Here is a 7,118-nt window from a genome sequence, read left to right as displayed (position 1 = left end):
GTCTTTGTTGCGCGGAAAAAAAGAGAATTGATTGTTCAGTTATGAAGAAGGTGGAGGTGTTTGTCAGTTTGTTAATACAGTGAGTCTCAGGACGAACTTGGCGAATTATGGCAGTTTTAGCTGGAAAATTCAGAGCCCTAGAGTTGTCGACCATCGGAAGAATTGGGTTTTGGTTAATTCCAGTTTCAAGGCAGTAGTCGTCCTATGTGTAGTGATGGTTGCCTCTGTTTAGTTATGGGACGTTGGTATGTTTTCATCCCCAAGCGAGCGGAGAGCTATAAATATGCAATTCTTGATGGGCTTGAGTTTGTTGGGGAGTGCGATATTTTTAAAGGGAAGTGGGTTTATTATGACTCCTGTCCGTTATATAACAGCTAGCTTTGTCCATTTACAGAGAGGGGCTTTAATTGCCAAGGCAATGGGCGTAGAGATGATTTAAAATGGAGGTGGATGATGAGTTGTGGAGCCTGATTCAGGGGTTATGGGAGCTCCTCTCAGCATGGGTCCCGCTGCGCGGTCAACGGGCGGGGGTCTAGGGGGGCGCCCCTGACTGGGGGTTATAGGGGGCAGTGCCCCCCTCCTCCCAAGATTTTTTTTTTTGGACTTATGTTTGGGACCCGGTTTCCAGTGGATCAGACCCGATTTGGTTAGAGTTAGGGTTGCCGCCCTTGCCTTGTTTATATTCTCGCTTTTCTTTCTCCATCTTGTAATTGTTGGATAAGAGTAATAAGATTTCTCTCTGGGAGGCTGTGGTTTTTTACTTTCTCTCGGATTTGAGGAGGTTTTTTCACGTAAATATGTGTTCTTCTTGTGTTTTGTTTGATCGTTCTTGTTCTTTGTTTTCTTTTGGTTATTTTTTGCTCGTGGTTTTCCTAACAGTGGAAGCTCAACATTGCAATATACCAAGGTAATTAGTCTTTTTCTTTTCTTGAGCGCCATCCTTCGATTATTGTGTTACTTATAGTTCTTTTAATATTTGTAGAAAACTAATTGGTTGGGATCGACAGTCTGAAATCAATGCCTAGCACATTAGTTTTTTTCTCTTTCTTTTGGTCTGGACTCGAAAACAATATTTGATATACCATGTATTATTCTCTCTTTGTTTTTCTTTTTCTGACTATCATTTTTCAATATAATTACTTGAAATACGTATGAATGTACTATTCTTTCATCTTTTACATACGTTTTTTCCTCCTGAATATTTGAGTGTTCTTGTTTTCCTTTCACTTTTATTATGAAATCGATGATCTTTCTGGGGATTTTACAGCCACTATTACATAAATATGCTTTTGCATGGATCTGTCTTTAAAAAAACTGTTTTCCTTACTTTATAATCTCATGTCAATAAAGAACCATGTGTCGATTACTTGCTTGTGTGTATCTATGTTTGTTTGTATGAATAGTTGTGCAAAAGTGAGTGCCTAGTATTTAACACTCCTTATATATGTCAGGTTTGATGTGCATGGTATTTTGCAAAGCCTGCAAGGATTGAGAATTGTTTTTGTTGGTGATTCAATGGGAAGAACACAATGGGAGAGTATGATATGCCTTCTCATGACCGGTGTGTAACGCCCTAAAATTTCAAACTTATAAACATTTTCAAAAGGGTCAACGGACTAGAAAATTCTCTTTTCTTTTTAGAGTTTTTAGCAAATCAGTGAAAATATTTTTTCTTTGAATAAGAAAGGCAAGTTGACAACCTTGAACGCGTTAGCGTAAAAATCTACATTTTCAGCACATATAACTTGAAAACATTTTAATAAGTTATTTGTATTAGAAATAACTTCAAGTAGTATAAAATTAGGATTTTATGAGGAAACCCTAGCCAAAAATTCAAAAGTTCAGAACGCGAGCTGCTAACAGAAACAGTGGAATCCTGAGATCATCTTTTCATCGCGTTATCGCCTGTCTCGCAACCTATTCATCACCTGTGCTCATAAAATATAGTCAGTTTCGCGAAAAACTGGTAGGTGCACAAGTGAAACGATAGAAAACTGAATTAAGTACATTTAATTCAGCATGCTAAGCAGTTTAAAGCAGATAAGCAGTTAAAGCAGATAAGCAATATAACTGTCAAATACAGCATAACGATTAATTCAATCGTAAGTTGTGAACTACCAAGCAACTAGTAAGTCTTATGACCCATCAACTAGTGTTAACATACTTATGTTTCGATATTAACTAACCTCTGAGTACATGCAGACGTGAATCGTAGAAACAACTGAGATTAGTTCAGGCGTCTGGTATTCTATGTATTTTCAATAACCCGAATAGCTAGTTGAGTCCACTCCTAAAGGGACGACTTTTGGTCAAGAGAGGATCCCCCAAAGGCAGTTACTTGGCAACAGATGCATCCAACTTCTGCAGAAGTCCATGGGATTTACCACCTATGATAATGTCTGGTAGTCCCTTCCCCTAACTCCAATGACTGGAGAGGCCGAATCTTTGCCCATGGGGTGGTTGTTAACAACATGTTCATTGGAGTTTTTGTACTGATTCATCATTTTCCTTGACAGAAACAAAAGGCGAATGGGTGCGTCAGGTGTTGCTTAATCGATGACCCATTCTACGTGCTCTGGTCTTTCAATCATTCAAGCATCTTGTCTATGAAGGTGATCCATCACTATTTTATGTGATTACATAATTGTACAATTAACACTGTTCGAGGTCACATGACCGTCTCATCTGATCATCGTAGTACTAATGAGCAGTGCAGGTCTACAAGTACTCTATGATGAAAGTAATATAGTTCATTAACAGGAGCCTCAACAGAAGTGTTTCACAAAGATGTAATGTTTCTCAAACTTTACTTTTGACATTCTTTATCTTTCGAAACAGTCGACAACTGGTGCCAACATATGACATGCGATTTTCTAGAATCTCTCATCCGTTATCGAAGTATCTGCATGCCTCGCATGACTCGATACTGACATTGATGAACGGGATACAAGTTTCTCAACAGAACCCCTGCCAAGAAGTTTGTTTGAGCCCCCAATTCGGGGTTACCCAAGATGTGTTAGATGCACGATCTGAAATAGACAAACACCTTCTTTTCAAATACGTAGATTTGGGTAGTCTTTAATGTTTTAGCGCAACTCCCAAAAATCCTTAAGCCTACTTTGCAGGACTGCTCACTCGAAAAGTCAGGATCCTTGCTAGGGATCTCTCTCCTTAGTCGATGATGTATCGTTTAAGCCTCTGACTCATCTCTTATCGTAAGAGGGAGAGTGGTAAATGCTTGTGCATACTCCACGAGGATGCATCTAATAGTGCATGCGATAAGCGAAATCATGAGCGTCGTGTGCAATGGCAAGGCGGTAGTGACATATTTGCAAAAGCAAGAGTCTGGGCGCAAAGCACGATGACAAAGTAAAGTCTGAAAGCAGAAGTGCGTAAGCAAAGCCTAGGCGCAATGCGCGGTGGCAAAGTAAATACTGAAAGTAGGAGTGCAAACACAAAGCTTGTGCGCAAAGCACGGTGACAATGAAAAGACTTAAAGCAGGAATGCATAAGCAAAGCTTAGGTGGCGACAAAGTAAATACTAAAAGCAAGAGTGCAAACACAAAGCCTGTGCGCAAAGCGCGATGACAAAGGAAACACTAAAAGCAGGAATATGCATAAGCAAAGCCTAGTCACAATGCACGGCGGCAAAGAAAAGACATGACAAAAAGTAAAGGACAAGAATTGTGAAACCGTGTCCTTTAGCTAAATGCATATTCATATAAATATATATATATATATAATTGTCTTGTTAATTAATTGAACTTAATTCAATTATCCAAGTTCTCCGTGCAATCTTCTCCTACTTTAGGGAGTCTCAAAGTTGCGTTTACCTTCGTGCGTAAGTAATGAAGGGCTCGGGCCGTGGGGCGCGAGATCCATCGTACAAACTGCAAAAGCGAGACGTCAACATGCTATTTCAATTAGAAAAATAGAGAGGACATGGGCACTTCCGCTGTTCTGTTGTAAAAGAAGCAGAGGCAACGCCCCCCTGCAGACCTACTGCAAGGGCAGAGGCTGCGAGCCTCTGCTAACCTACTGTCAGCAAAAAAAATGGGTTGGCAGGGGATTGCACCCCTGCCTCACGATGGTTCAAACAAAGGCAAGGGTTTCACCCCTACCTTCCGAGAGATCGGACAAAGGTAGGAGTTGCGCTCCTGCCGTCCGAACATGAGAGTAGGCAGGGGTTGTGCCCCTGCTTAACGAAGTGAAAGAGAGGCAGGGGTGAAGCCCCTGCCTAACAAAGACAACAAAGGAGGAAGGAGAGCTTCGCCCCTGCCTGCCGGAGGAGCCAAGAGGCAGGGGTGAAGCCCCTGCCTAACAAAGACAACCAAGGAGGAAGGAGAGCTTCGCCCCTGCCTGCCGGAGGAGCCAAGAGGCAGGGGTGAGTCCTCTGCCCGTTTGGTTACAGAGGGGGAGGCAGGGGTCTTCACCCCTGCCTACTAAAAGAAGAAGGCGCACAGAGGGGACTCGACCCCTCCCCCACCAAACTAAGGGTGCAAGGAGGGGGCTCGGCCCCTCCCCTGCAAAACTAGGGCACAGGGTAGGGCTTGGCCCCATCCCTGCCAAAGGGTACGCAGGGAAAAGGGCTCGACCCCTCCCTTGCATACAGGGTGGTACAGGGAGGGGGCTTGGCTCCTTCCCTGTTGCTGGAAGGTGCAGAGAGCAGGGAGGGGGCTCGACCCCTCCCTTGCTAACAAAGGGAGCAGGGAGGGGTTCAACCCCTCCCCTGCCTTCAGAGGGAGTACAGGGAGGGCTCAGCCCCTTCCCTGCAAAAAAAGAGTTCGGGGGGGGGGGGGGGCTCGACCCCTCCCCGACACGCAAGAAGCACCGAGAGGGAGGGGGAAAGCACAACAGGGGGCCATTGGCATCATGTCGGCTCTCCGGCGCACCCAGAGGAAAAAATGAGGAGGAAGAAGAAGGCAACAGAGGAAAGAGAGGGGAGTCAGGGGGGTACCTGAAACAGCCGCGGAAGGGGGCTGAGGTCGCTGGCGAGCGAGAGAGAGGGGGCTGTCGAACAGGAGGTCTGCCGACTAGAAAGAAGGCGAGAGCAGGAGAAAGGATTGGGCGAGGGTGAGAGAGAGGGTGGGGGCCTGACAGAGGAACGAGAGAGCGAGAGGGGAAAGGGGTTTTGAATGTGAAACCCCTCCCCTCCTCACTGCTTTAAATATGCACGAGAGAGGGAGGGTGATCCGGGTCGGGTCCGGATCCGACCCGGATCCAACTTTTTTTTTTGCCTTGGATTTTACACGGTGTGTCAGATAAGAGTTCTGTTTATGAAATAAATGGGAACAGCATAAAAAAACAGATCAGATTTCTTGGCGTGACATTTAGTTCATTTAACTTTACAATGGAGTTCTATCGTGCGCCATTCCTTGTTCAAGATGGTCTTCCACCCAGACATGCGCCAAAGAGAGTTCGGTCTACTCTTAGGCTGGACAGTTTGGATAGTATCAGTAAAAGATGGATCAATTCGGATTTTTTAATCTTCAATTCTGGCCATTGGTGGAACCCAGTGAAGATCTTTGACGTGTAAGTTCTGTGCTTGAGTGGCCTTGTTCCTTCGTTTATCGTTTGTGATTGATGCTTTGTACAAAAGGTTATGCACTCATAGAAAAAATGTCATAAGATTCTAAAGTTGGCCTTAAAAAGTAGTAGTTTAGATGATACACTTGTAGAAATTATATGTCATAAGATTCTGAAGTTGGTCCTGAAAAGAAATAGTTTAACTTACATAATTAGCACAAAAATCTATCTCATGGAGACCTCAATCATTCTTGCTGGAGACTTCATCTGTGGATGAAGAAACACATTAATGTTATTCCTTTAACCTTTATTTATTCTTGTATTAGCAAAAATCTTAACAAATTTTGTGCTCTCCTCTCTCATGCAAGTTTAAGTTATTTTTGTCTTTTTTTGTTCATTAATGACTAGGTGGTTTTTGTTTTGTTGTATTCGTCAATAATGGCAATGTTTTTTGTTTTTTCGTTATTGATGGAATATCATATTATATATAAAAAAGCTTATGTACATTTTGAAGGTTTAATGTTCATCCAATTTGTATTTATTTTAGCCATCTGCTAGTATTTTGAATAATGAATAGTCAGCATTTTTAGAAGAATAGTCGTGTTCATCTCCTTGGGAGGATTCTTCTTCCTTGCATTTCTCTCTTGCTCTCTGTTGTTTCATCCAAAAGAGGAAGAAGAGGGTGGAAAAGTCAGAGATAATCAACATGGAGGAGCACTTCAAAATCCAGGAGGCTGTAGCCCCTGGTCGTCATGGTGAGCAGACCATTGTATTGTCCATGGAGGAGGACATCAAGATTGAGGAAAAAATAAAGAAGGGTGAGAAACTTGGTAAAGCTGGTGAAGGGTCAGTCATCATGCATGAAGGGCCTTATCATTCACATAGCCATGATCTGCTTCGTGTTCAGCATAAGAGTTGAAACACATGGATGCCAATAAGTACCCTTTATTATTTAAGCCTATGGTCCTTATGTGTAATAAACAAGAAAAGATAGTTTATGTGAACTCTTGCTATTCATGAAAATTGTATCCTCCATCTCCTTTATCTACAAGTGAATAAATGTTCTCAGCTTTTGTTGTCTAAGGAAAGCCACTACGCAATCGTTTTGGTACTGTCAGGCATATTATTCCACTGAAACAGTCCACCTGGATACATGATTGGTTTACAATTTTAAGGGTTTCATGATTAACTTCAGGGCTCCCATTTAACTAATTGGTTGATACTGGATTATTTGGTGGAACTCACTCTCAAAAAGTCTTAGCTAATAGGCCCGCTTCAATCCGGCTCCCAATAAACCTGACCTTTTTCCATTCATCTATATGCAAAGTCAAGAATCCAGATCTTAACTGTTCTCAAACGCTAGCCAGGTCCCTTTATCAATGTTGTTTTTCCCACTCTTAAAAGCAGGTCAGCGGTTCCGGTTTTATTGACCTAGGCATGATGGATCTTACCACAGGCATATCAATACCAGATACTGGTATGAAACTGACCATAACATAATTTTTCTGATGACTTCCTTTTCCCCAGTCATTTAATTCGCCTAACCATTGCATCCACGGAATAGCTTTGAGACGGTAAAAAAACACACACCA

The 7,118-nt window shown here is 42.6% G+C and overlaps 1 pseudogene; it reads left to right on the top strand.

Moving 5' to 3' along the window:
- The first annotated feature begins 234 nt into the window (after positions 1-234).
- On the top strand, positions 235-5,536 carry LOC149847478 (protein trichome berefringence-like 7; annotated as a pseudogene).
- The last annotated feature ends 1,582 nt before the right edge of the window (positions 5,537-7,118 follow it).

The sequence above is a fragment of the Nuphar pumila genome, chromosome 2 (genome assembly GCF_984573655.1).
Source record: "Nuphar pumila chromosome 2, dmNupPumi1.hap1.1, whole genome shotgun sequence".
Taxonomy (NCBI): Eukaryota; Viridiplantae; Streptophyta; class Magnoliopsida; order Nymphaeales; family Nymphaeaceae; genus Nuphar; species Nuphar pumila.
This window is presented reverse-complemented; position numbering and strand designations above follow the sequence as displayed.